Consider the following 13,325-nt stretch of genomic DNA (forward strand, 5'->3'; position numbering starts at 1 on the left):
CACGATTTCGCTTTTCTTCTCTTTTTTCGGGTAAAATTAAATACGAGAAATTATATGTTCACAATATTTTCACTATATTTTTATAACAAATCTTAAGTGGCAGGTTGTTATTAGTTGTTATTATTAGAGTAAAAAAGTAATCTTAATGTTAGGTTCAAATTTGAACCAATAACAACTAAGTGACTAACCACTTGTAATTTGTTGTAAAAATATTGTAGACATAGCATTTCTCATTAAATATAGTAACTATCCCTAAGATTTAGGATAATACCAGGTCTTTTAGGCCCTGTTTGGTTTTTTTTTTTTTAATCACTCATCACTACTCACTTAATTTTCGTCACTTATCACTTTTTTTTTTTTTTAAATTCGTCACTCATCACTTAAAAATACCCCAATTCTTATAACTCTGCTTGGTGGGTTGTTTGGGTGGAATATCTTAGTGGGTTTTTCAATTCAAACACTCACCTTTAAGCACGATTTGATCCATTCTCAAAAAAAAAAAAAAAAAAAAAAAACAACAACAACAACAACAACAACAACAATTTGATCCTAAACAGCATTAGGGACATTACAAATTCTTTTATTACTCTCTTCTTTCTCTTCTCTTTTGTCTTTCTCTGACTAACTCTATCTTGAACCTCTTTTCCTCTCTCAAACCCAAACCCAAAACCCATGGCAAAATTTGCAAAATAGTAACTTTTTAGGAAAATTTTAGGCGAATAACATGCGGTTGAACTTATTAAGTAAACTGTTTCTGGAACTTAAGTTTAACAAACTCGAGTTCCAACCCAAAATCGAGTTTACCCAACACAAGGTCCAACTAGTATAGTTTGATGTGGAATTTAAAAAAAAAAAAACAAAAACAAAAACCACATGGAATTTGGGTTTAGCAAACTCGACTTCCTAGTGGGTAAGTTTTTTTTTAAGTGGAACTCAAGTTTAGCAAACTCAAGTTCCAATTAATTTCAGCAACTACCCAGCTGTCTCAGCTTTCATAACTCATAGATTACATACACACAACTCACAGATCACAGCTCTCACCTGTCCCAACTCTCTCCCACACCCAAACTCTCTTTGTTTACTTCACACCCAGCAACTTTCATTGATCATTCTACAAAACTAAAAGCTTCATTCTTCTTCAATTTTTAGGTAAATATCTAAACCTTTTTCAAATTTTTTTTTTTTTTGTTAGACCTAGTTAATATAAGTTTTCATTTGATAGATGTATATACACATACCACTTTTATAGTGTTTATAAGTAATGTGTTATTTGTTCTTTGTAATGGGTTGTTCTTTGCAATGTGTAATGGGTTTTTCTTTGTAATGGGTTGTTATTTGTAATGTATATGGGTAACATGTTGTTATTATTTGCAATGTGTTGTTATTTGTAATGGGTTATTATTTGTAAGATGTAACAATTTTTAATTTTTAAAGGCTAGTGACCACATAAAAATTTGTTTGAGTATAAAAATTAGAATATATATCTACTTGGAGACAGTATTTTATATTTGCTTAGTTACTCATACAATATTATCTTTAATAAAAATTTGCTAGGAAATTTCAAAAATATTATCTCCAATGTTATATTTGGTGGACCATACAATGTTATATTTTATATTTGCTTGGAGATAATAAAATTTCAATTGTTTATAATTGTTCGATGGACCGTACAATGTTAGCTTTACATTTACTTCGTGACAATTTTTTTTTTTTTGGAGAAAACTTGGAGACAATATTTTATAGTTCATATAGGATAAAAGTGTTATATTTGTCACTAACTTTTAGTAAACTTATTTGACTATGAATAGGCTTTTAATGAGTTTAATTGATTTATATTTATATTATGGCAAGGAGCCCTACAGTGATGTGACTCATGGAGTGACGTATGAAGGGTCTGGTAAAAAGTTAGAGATTATTCAGTTAAAAAAAACGACAAGAGATCAATTTGAAGAAGTTGAAGAATAAAATTATGAAAGAGCTGGATTTGGACCATCGGTTTCATGACATAAAAATTATATATCGTACTCCTCATGTAGTTTTCAGTGACCGCATTGTCTTCACGCTTATTGAAATAAAAGGAGAAAAGCATGTTAAGATTATGTTTGACAGGATAAACTTTATGCCTCAGTTAAAAGCTCTGAGTTGTATATAAGTGTGGAGTCTCGTACCAAAGTTGGCGGTGAAGATGTGCAACAAACAATTTTGGAGGGTGGTGGAGGGGAAGAATTACAATCATTACATACAAATGGTCATCCGACTCTTACCCCATGCACCACAATTAGGGGTTATATACTATCATGTCATGAGACACCAACTCCAATGGAGGTTTTTGGATTTAGTTATCAACATGAATATATTAAATCTCTAAAAGTGGAAGATGAAGTCGATGTTGATCATGGTAGAAATGAGTACAAAGAGATGATTGGAAGAGATGACTTCCACAATTATGTTAATCACTATGAAAATGTTGACAATGTTCATAATAATGTTGTGGATGATGACGATGATCATGCTATGGAGTTTCATGATGACAATGATGTAGGCAATGATATAGGTGTGCAACATGTTACGAATACAGTCCCTACCTACAAAGCTTATGGCCTATCATTCCATGCAAACACTTGAGATAATATAGTTGATCCTTCAAATGTTGAGATACCATTTTCATCAAGTTAGGTGTAAGGAATGAATTTTAGCAAAGGGTTGATTTTCCCTAATAAAGAGGCAGTGAGGCAGTGAGGCAGACATTAATAGTTTACTCTATGGATAATAAGAAGAGTTATATAACTGAGCGTTGCAACCAGCAAAAATTGTGTGTGAAGTGTGTGGATGAGTCATGTGCATGGAAAATTTAAGCATTCTCATAACGGAAACTTAACGGACTATGAGTCATCACAGTATACAACAGTCCTCACACTTATCCATCAGTTGGGGTGAACAAAGATGGTAGAATGATGGATTCGGATCTTCTTTCCAAAGAACTTCATAAATATGTACTTGAAAATCACACTTACAAAATAAAGGATCTCCAAAACCTGATGAAGGAAATGATTTAGCACAAAATATCATACTACAAGATATGGGGTGCAAAACAAAAGGCCATTGCAAACATACATAGGAATTGGAAAGAGTCATACCAAAAGTTGTAGAAATTGTTGTTGGCATATAAGGATAGCGATTTAGGTACACAAGTGTCTTACCGGTTGATCAACGAGGACACACCAGGTACTATTATATTCAAGTATGTATTCTGAGATTTCGCTCCTTCCATTGTCAGATTTGCATATTGTAGGCCAGTAATTAGTATTGATGGAACTCATCTTTATGGAAAATATAAAGGAAAGTTGTTAATTGCAATGGCTATTGATGCAAACAATGAGATTTTTCCGCTTGCCTTTGCAGCTATGGATGATGAGATAGGGGTCTGTTAGGGATGGTCTTGATCTTGCCTAAGGACCGCGACACAGGATATGGTACCTGAGTCTAGCATTTGCATAATATCTGACTGACATAGAGTTATCGTATCATCCATTACACAATGGCCCCATGATTATGTACCGGTATATCATTGATATTGCATTAGAAACATGGCTAGCAACTTCAACACTCAATTTAAGGACCCATTCTTAAAGTCTTTGGCCTTGAAAGCAGGATACACTACTCAAGCTCGCAAACTTGATAAAATATTGGACTGCCTTAAGGAAGCTAAACTCAAATTCAATAAGAATCCTAATACAGAGAAAAAGAAGCCGTATTCATATATAATGAATGAGCATTTGGAGACATGGACACTATCACATGATCATGGATGCCGTTATGGGAAAAATGGCTACCAATATGTTGGAGTGTTTCAATGGAGTTCTAAAAAGTGCACATGGACTATAAATATCTGCATAGGTTGACTACATTTGGTGCAAACTTGTCGCCTATTCCAATAATCGGCGCATTAAAATATTGAGTGATCTCACACATGGTCAAGAGTTCAGTATTTATGCCATGGAGACCTATGAAGCGAATTACAAAAAAGGGAAAAGACATTATGTGAGGTCATTTCACCAGCAAAATGGTGTATATCAAGTTTGCACAACCTATAATCCACACAGCTCTGAAGGGGGAGACCATAGTCATGAAGTAAAGTTACAGGATAACACGTGTACTTGTGGCAAATGGGAAATCTATAAAATCCCTTACTCACATGTAATTGCAGTTTTGTATCAGGGAAAGTATCAATGCAATGGTGTATATTGATCTATGTTATAGTTTACAGCAACAACTTGTCACTTATTCACATGATTTTTGTGTGCCCAAGCAGGGGCGAAGCCACGTAGTGGCTTGGGGGGGCCGCGGCCCCTGAAAAAAAAAATTCCATTAGACTATGCAGAAAAAAAAAATTTTGGGCCCCTTCCAATATTGGACAGTCGCCCCCCTACCCATTTCTCAACTATTCTCCCAGCCCAGCTTTAGTTTTAGGCCATATATACTCCAAATAAAACAAAAAAGCTGGCCCACTTCATTTAAATACTCAAGTCCAAATAAGAACAAAATTTCACTTTCTCTTAATCTCAAAAAACACACCCACTGACCCACAGAATCCCTTATTCCCTTTTTACTTCTTATTTTTTTGTTTTGTCTTCTTTGATACACTTTCAGCACTGGTACCGTTGCCTACCAACCCCAAAAACTCCAGTCCTCTGTCCTCACAGTCCAAGAAAAAAAAAATTTGACCAATTTTTTCTTTCTTCATTAGCTGATTCAACTTTAGTTTTGGAACTTAGTGACTGGCTGGTGAGTTTTTTTCTCTTTCTTAAGCATTAGACATTCATGATTCATCTCTTTTTAGTGTCTTTTTTTATTTTCTCAACTATCTACACCTAAATATTCACATGCTCTTTATATTTTCATAGATTTTTAGAGAAATACGTGATTGAAGGCATGGGGAGATTGTTTGTAATGAGTCTTGAAGGAAAGATCTAAAGTTGGAGGCAAAGGCAATAGGCTTTGCCACACAAGTGACCCATCTTTGCACTTTTTGAAGACAAAGTTTCTAAGGTAAAATTATTTTGATTTATTACCTATTTTTGATTAGTTAGATATCATGTTGCTGTGGATATGACTGTGGGTGTTGTTAAATTGTTTGGTTTATGTTGTGTACCAATACTTGTGTGTTTAATTTTTGTTTTTATTTGAGGGGTTATTATTAATTAAAGTCGTATTAAAATGGGTTGACTGTTTAAATTATAGTGAAAATTTTGTTTTTTCTTAAGTATGAATAACATCCATATAACTAAGTAAAAATTTCTAATTAAAATTTTATTTTTTTAAGTTCTTTTCAGGTTAATTTTTGAGTCATATTCTTAAAACTAAAAGAATTATGAGCAAACGAAAAATAATTGATACATTCTTTAAGAAAAAAGATGTTAGCAATTCCGAAATTAGGACACTTGTGTCTGTAGAAACAAATGTTGATACTTCAATGCCTGATGAACGCCCCTCCAAATGTTCAAGAATTCAATCTGAAGAGATAGATCGTGATCTAGGATCACATAAACAAATATGTGAATTCCCTATCAACAAATAAGATGAAATCCTGACGAGCATATAAGGTCCATATCAACCTAAAAATATAGACTATCCATACAACGATGATACTCATCGTCGTCGATTTCAATCTTCATGGTTTGAATCACATAAGGATTGGTTGTAATACTTACCTTCAATGGATGCGATATATTGTCTACCTTACTATCTTTTTAGTAAGAAACCAATAGATTGTCCCGAATCAGATGCATTCATTTCAACAGGTTTTAATAATTAGAAAAATGTGAAAGATGGAATGAAATTCGTCATGTAGGGAAAGATCCAAACTCCCCACATAAAATTGCTATGAAATGTTGCAAGGATTTAAAAAATTATTCACGACATATTGACAAGCTAATTAAGAAACAAACGTCAAAAGAATTAGAGAATAATCGGTTGCGGTTCAAAACCTCAATAGAGAGTGCTCGATAGCTAGCATTCCAAGCTTGTGCTTTTAGAGGTCATGATGAAAGTTTTGATTCAAAAAATAGAGGTAATTTTATTGAATTGATAAAATTCATATCAACTTTCAATGACAAAGTAGCTAGTGTTGTCTTGAAAAATGCTTCAGGAAATGCCAAATATATATCACCCACAATTCAAAAGGAGATTTTACAGATTCTTACTAGTAATGTGCGAAATGCTATTCATGAAGAAATTGGGGATGCAAAATTTTGCATTCTTGTTGATGAAGCCCGGGATGAGTTGAAGAGAGAGCAAATGGTCATTATTTTGAGGATTGTTGATAAAAATGGTTTCATTAAAGAATATTTCTTTCATGTTGTGCATGCTAAAGATACTACTGCGTTGCCTTAAAGAAGGAGATATGTGTTGTCATTTCTCGTTACAACCTTCACATTGAGAATATTCAAGGTCAAGGGTATGATGGAGCTAGTAATATGCGTGGTGAATGGAATGGATTACAAGCTCTATTTCTTAAAAAATGTCCATATGCTTATTATGTACATTGCATGGCTCATAGGTTGCAATTGGCTTTAGTTACAACATTTAAAGAAGTAAAAGTTGTTCATCAATTTTTTGATCATTTGACTAATATTATCTATTATCGTTGGTTCTAGTAAGCGTAATGATGAATTGCAATATGGTCAAAGAGAACAAATTAAGAATATGATCACTTCTAATGAAATTGAGACTGGAATAGGAGCAAACCAGATTGGTACTTTGTAACGGGCTGGAGATATACGTTGGGGATCTCATTTTCAATATATTTGTAGTTTGATAAAAATGTTTGATGCAACTTGCAAAGTTATCAATACTATCTCTGAGGAAATAGCTAATTATAAACAACGTGGTAATGCTGAGGGACCTTATTAGGTATTAACATCATTTGAATTTGTTTTAATTTTGCATATGATGAAAGAGATTATGATAATTACTAATATTTTTTGCCAAGTTTTGCAACAACATTCTCAGGATCTTTTAAATGTTATGCATTTAATTTTAACTACAAAATCACTTATTCAAAAGTTGAGAGATGATGGATAGGAGTCTTTACTTGATAGTGTTACATCATTTTGTGGACAACATGAAATTGATATTCTTGCTTTAAATGCTCGTTACACTAAAACTCGAGGTAGATACCGTCATCAAGATAAAGCTTTGACAACAATAGAACATCATTTAAGAATTGACATATTTACAGTTGTAATAGATTTTCAATTGCAAGAATTGAATAGTAGATTTTGTGAGCTAACAGCAGATATTCTCACTCTTAGTTCAGCATTAAATCCTAAGGATGCTTTTAGATCATTCAAAATTGGTGATATTTGCAATTTGGCTGAAAATTATTATCCTCAAGATTTCACTAAGTAGGAAATTTGTCTTTTGAAGCATCAATTGCAACATTATGAACTTGATGTGACAAAGCATCCACATTTTCAGAATATGGGTACAATATCTGAGCTATGTAGGGGATTAGAAATTTCAGGGAAGTTTAAATTTTATCATTTAATTGATAGACAATTCGTCTTGTGTTGACTCTTCCAGTTTCTACAGCAACTACAGAATGAGTTTTTTCAACTATGAAACTATTAAAAACAAAACTTCGCAATAGAATGAAGGATCAACTTTTGGCATATAATATGATAGTTTATATAGAAAAGGAAATTGCTAGGAATTTCACAATGGAAATGATCATGGATGAATTCTATTCCATGAAAAATCGTCGCCAGACATGATTTGATGTGAAATGTTTTTTTTTTTTGTGTGGATATTTTTGTACATGTCTATAGTGAACTAGACAGTTTTTGTATGTTCATTAATGTTTAAAATATATCAAAATTGAAATTTCATATTCAATAGACTTATGATTTATGTTTTTTATATCAATACTTCGAATTGGCCCCCCCATGTACAAATTCCTGACTACGCCCCTGTGCCCCAAGGACAAGTCATTTTGGCGGGAGGTTGCTGGCCTAAAGTTGTACCTTGACCACGATATGTTGCGAGACAAAGGTTGACCTATGACAACAAGAGGAATGAGATGGATTTGAAGGAGAGTCAACCCAAGTCGAAATGTGGAGTGTGTAATGAAATCATCGGCATTATTAAGTAGGACACAAACATGACATCAAACAAAACTTGTAAAACAAAATAAATTTGTGCACATTATCAATATTTCCATTTTAGCGCTATCGCGGTCGATATACAATCGAGTGATCCTATGATATCACACCATATATGGATGATGACGTGACATCACCTCCTATATCTTGTCACAGACGTACTTGGAACGATCATTCCATTTCTAAATATGGACTGCTGTTCCATCTACCAATTTTCTTCTAACTTGCCTTTCACATCTATTTTACGCAATTTGCAATTGGTATTAACATCTTTGGATTGTTCCTGCTTTAGCCCAAATTGTCGAAGGACAAGATTAGGAAGGTGGAACTCTACAAGCCAAAAACATATAAGTGGAATTTTCAACCTCCAGACATTACTTCCCTCAATGCTATAATTAGGAGGAAGGCGACTTAATTCATTCGTATATGGCTCCCACTTAACCTACCGTAGCCACCAATAAAAGCAACCACATTAACAAGTAGTACAATAGTGAGCAATGAAATGTTTTTTTATGATTATGATTATGATGAGTGTAATTTCAAAGACATAAATTAATATAGGCAGAAATGCATTTTTCGTCCCTATGTTTTGCCCCGATTCCCATTTTGGTCCCTATATTTTATTTTTACCATATTTAGTCCACATTTAGAAAAACACCATCCATTTGTCATTTCTATCAGTGCCCTAGCGGCAAAATCCTAGGTGGCAGACGGAACTATTAAAATAATAATAATAAATTTTATTTTGGCATTAAAAATGCCACATCAACATATAAATTTAAAAAAATTAATTTTTTAATCTTAACTAAATAAAAAAATTAAAAACAAAATTAAAAACCGAAAATCATATGAATTGAGATCTAACTGTGTCTTGAACAAGAACAACAAGAATACAAACCTAAATTTAAGAACACAAACCCAAAGATTTAAAAAAAAAAAAAAAAAAAACCAACAAATAGCCATTCAACATCGAATTCTCCAAAAAAGACCGAATCACATTTCAATAAATGAAGCGATCAAATCAAATAATTTAAAAAAGAAATACAAACCCAATGAAAGGTGGAGAGATAGCCACATGTCCAACTTTTCACATGGGGAAAGGGTAGTGCCTGACTCCTGTCAATGCCATAATGATAGACAACTCATTGAAAAAGGAAAAAAACCTAGCTTTTGGGTACTAGTGACTGGTGATAGAAGAAGAAAGGAGCAAAACGGAAAAAAAGGAAGGAGGAAGAAGAAGAAAAGCAGAAAAGGTTTGTGTTTTTCATTTCATTTTATGTGGATCTACTAATTTAGTGTGTTTTGGGATTGCAATTTCAAATGTGGGGTTGAGAAGGAGAGATAAAAAGACAAAGAAAATGACACAAAGTGGCAAACCAACTCAAGATGAATTGATGAAGTCATTTAAGTTTTCTTAGGGAAGAAGAACAAGAAAAGGAATGGAGATTTTGGGTGTGGCCTGTTATGGGTCTTCGATGCTTTTGTTGTGTTTGAGAAAATGAGGGCTTTGGGATTTATAGATTTGTATTGAGTTAAATTTTTTGGGGTTTTTTTTTTTTTGTGTGTATGTGTCCCAAAAAAATTTATAGGTTTATGGGTTTGTTTACTAGGTTTATGGGTTTGATTTGCTGGAGAATTCAGTGTTGTATGGCTGATTAGTTATTCAGTTATGGGCTTTGTGAAAATCATGTGAATTAGTGATTTCCTGGAGAATTCAATGTTGAATGGCTATTTTTTTGGGTTTTTTTTTTTTTTTTTAAATTTTTTTTTATGGGTTTGTGTTCTTAAATCTAGGTTTGTGTTCTTGATGTTCTTGTTCAAGACACTACTAGATCTCAATTAATGTGATTTTTGGTTTTTAATTCTTTTTTATTTAGTTAAAATTAATAAATTTTTTTTTTTTTAGTTTAGATGTTGATGTGACATTTTTTAATGTCAAAATAACATTTTTTATTATTATTTTAATAGTTTCGTCTGCCACCCAAGATTTTGCCATTAAGGCACTAACGGAAAGGACTAAAACGGATGTCGTTTTTCCAAATAGGGAGTAAATGTGGTAAAAATAAAATGTAGGAACCAAAATAGGAATTAGGGCAAAACACAGTGACGAAAAGTGCATTTCCACCATTAATATAAACATTGTATAAAAACAAGTATTATACTTTGCCAAGCCATGTCGTGGCAATTTGATTGCAATATGCGAAAAGCATGTGTGTAGGAGTGTTCTTTGTACACTTAGTCCCTGCCCAACTATAAACATGTAACATAGCATGGTTATTAGTCGTTTATGTAAAACTCGAACGATAAAACGATTGTGGCATAATACATCTAATGATAGCACACTAATTATGCAATATAGAGCCCGTTTGGATAGGCATTTTCCTAGACAAAAATGCATGGTTTGATACAAAACACAATATACACAATCGTTTGGAGAAGCTGTTTCAGCTAAATCATGTTTACAAATCGCACAAATCCGCGGTTTCAAAGAAGCAATATCTAATTGCATTTTCAATATCGAGCAAATAGAACGTTTTCGCACTGCTATTTTTTTCGTTCAAAAAACCAAAAATACCCCCAAATAGCTGGCTATATTATCCCCTTTTTTTCTCTTCCAATAGTCACTCTTCACCAATTTCCCTCAATAACCTCTACTTAATTGAATTTTGGCCGATATATCATTTCTGGGCGGTACTGAAAAGACCATACCTTTTTACATTTTAAATGATTTTTGCTTCTTTCCGGACCGGTACAAAATTACACACAAAATGCTTCTTTCCCTCCCCTCACGCCAGTCATACTTTCTACCTCCCTTCATTTCTAACTCCTCTTTACACTAACGATGAAGTCATGCCATTTGGTGGAGACCGGCAGCACTAATAAATATCCAGCAAGCTTCCTTGAGGAGGGGCTGAAGGTCTGAAGCTTTAAGAGAAAGAAAGAATCTAAGGTGAAAGACAGAGAGAGAGCTGTGATGGAGCTGAAAGCGTCAAGGAAAATAAAGAAATGTTTGATAGTGAAGTGATAAGTTTAAACGTGTGAAGATGAAAGCTTCTTGGAAATTGTAATGACATGTAAGTTGTACTTGTAGGTCTTAATATTTTTCTACCAAGCCCCTCTCACGTAATATATCATTTCTCACCTACTACCTCTTCTTTTTTATTATCTTTTTTTGGTCTTATACTTTTATCTTTGATCAATTTTTTTTTAATAAACTTATAAGCTTAACAAGTTTAATTGCTTAAGAAATTAACTTTTACCAAATAATTAAAATTATAAATATGTAAATAATATTTATTTATTTTTAAAATATATACAAATAATATATATTTTTAAAAATAGCGGTAAACCTGAAACAGTACACCGGTATTGACCAGTACCGAAATATATTGTTCCGCTAGCCAAACAGGTACAACCTCCGATACGAGATTGACTCCCTTGGTGATATTTGGGATTTGGGCTTAATAAGTTTAACATATTAGTTGAAATATGAACTTATAATTATAAAATTCTTAAAAATTTATATGGATTTTGATGAATAACCAACAATATATAAAAAAAATAGCTATAACCCGAAATGGCATACCGAAATAGATAGGTATCGAAATATTCCATTCCAATTGACAAACCGAAATGGGTTCCGAGACCGTATTCAGAACATTGCAAGTAACCATATTCTTCTTTCATTATTCTTGAATTTTTACTATAGATTTGAGCTTTTGCATGGTGGGTTTAACAATTTACTTCAATATAAATTTTGGGTTTGGTTTTTAGTTCTTGGCAATGGGTATCTTTGGGAAGGAACTTTTCTTTGTTCGGATTATGAGCTTATGTGATTAAGTTTTGACTTGTTTCTAGTTTCTAGTGTTTGTGAATTCTAGATGGCTTGATGTGGAATGGTGTATAACATCTGGATCCAAAGGAATAATAGGGTACATAATGGGGTAGTTTAAACAGAGGAGCAGTTGGTAAGAGATATTTGTAGATATGCAAAAGCTAGGATGGCTACAAAGAGATCTATTTGTAATTCAATTCTTAATAGAATTTTGTGTAATAATTGGGGGTTATCTTGATCCTAGAGGAGAAGCAAAATGTTTTTTGTTGTCCAGTTATAATTTCTAGAAACTAGTTTGTAATTTGAGTTTGGTCTTTAGCAAAAGGACTTATTCTGATTACAGAAAAATTAAGATAGCCTTAACAATATAGTTAAGTCCTTTTTTGGAATTTACACTCAAAATAACTATTTTTAAAACAGTTTATTTAAACGCTTAATTTGGCTTTAAAAATAGAAAATGCATATTTTCACATTTTTACCAAATGCTTATCTATGGTTTTTAAAATGGAGTTTTCAAAATGCACGTTTTAAAAACTAAACGCACATTATGAAACAGCTTATCCAAACAAGCTTATATACTTACTTCATGGCAAGAGGAATTGGTAGTGGTGGTGGACCATAAATACCCTCTGGTAGGGGCACCTTCTGTGGGGACATGTGGGTGCTGGCATATATCCACAATTAGACCAAAATCAATGCTCCACCAATTTGCTTTGCTGTCTTTTTGGTTGCCTTGCATAGTTGTCTGTACAACCATGATAGGGTTGCACTACCCCAACTATACTTGGGTGGATTACGAAGGTTCTACATGCAAAGTTGTCAATATTGTACGCTATGCAATACGTATCACATCATGTGAATAAAGTATTGTATCGTTGATACGTATCGTAGGTGCTTATGAATCAAACAATACAATTGTATGTATCATACGTATTAGTTGTATTAGACGATACATAAATAGTTAACTTAATAGGCTTTTTTAACTAAAATTTCAGTCCAAACGTTTTTCAAGTTTAGCCCAAAACATTTTTCCATTTTTAAAAAAAAAACAAATTGGGCTATTTTGGCTGTTTGGCCTAATACAAAAGCCTTATTAAATTTTTTATTTATTTTCTTTAGCCCTAAAAAATTTGAACCACAATTAAGTTGATTAACCCACACCACATGGCCATACCCACACGTTTTTTATTAAGATATTTTCCTCTGAATCTCAAGTTCTCAACTTTCCCAAAACTCTTCGGCTTCCTCTCTCTTTGTTTTCATCTTTTAGCTTTTAGATCATCAACTTTCAAGAGATCTCTCATCAAGGGAACACAAGCTCCACAAGG

Source organism: Quercus lobata, chromosome 3, assembly GCF_001633185.2.
Source record: "Quercus lobata isolate SW786 chromosome 3, ValleyOak3.0 Primary Assembly, whole genome shotgun sequence".
In the NCBI taxonomy this organism is placed as follows: Eukaryota; Viridiplantae; Streptophyta; class Magnoliopsida; order Fagales; family Fagaceae; genus Quercus; species Quercus lobata.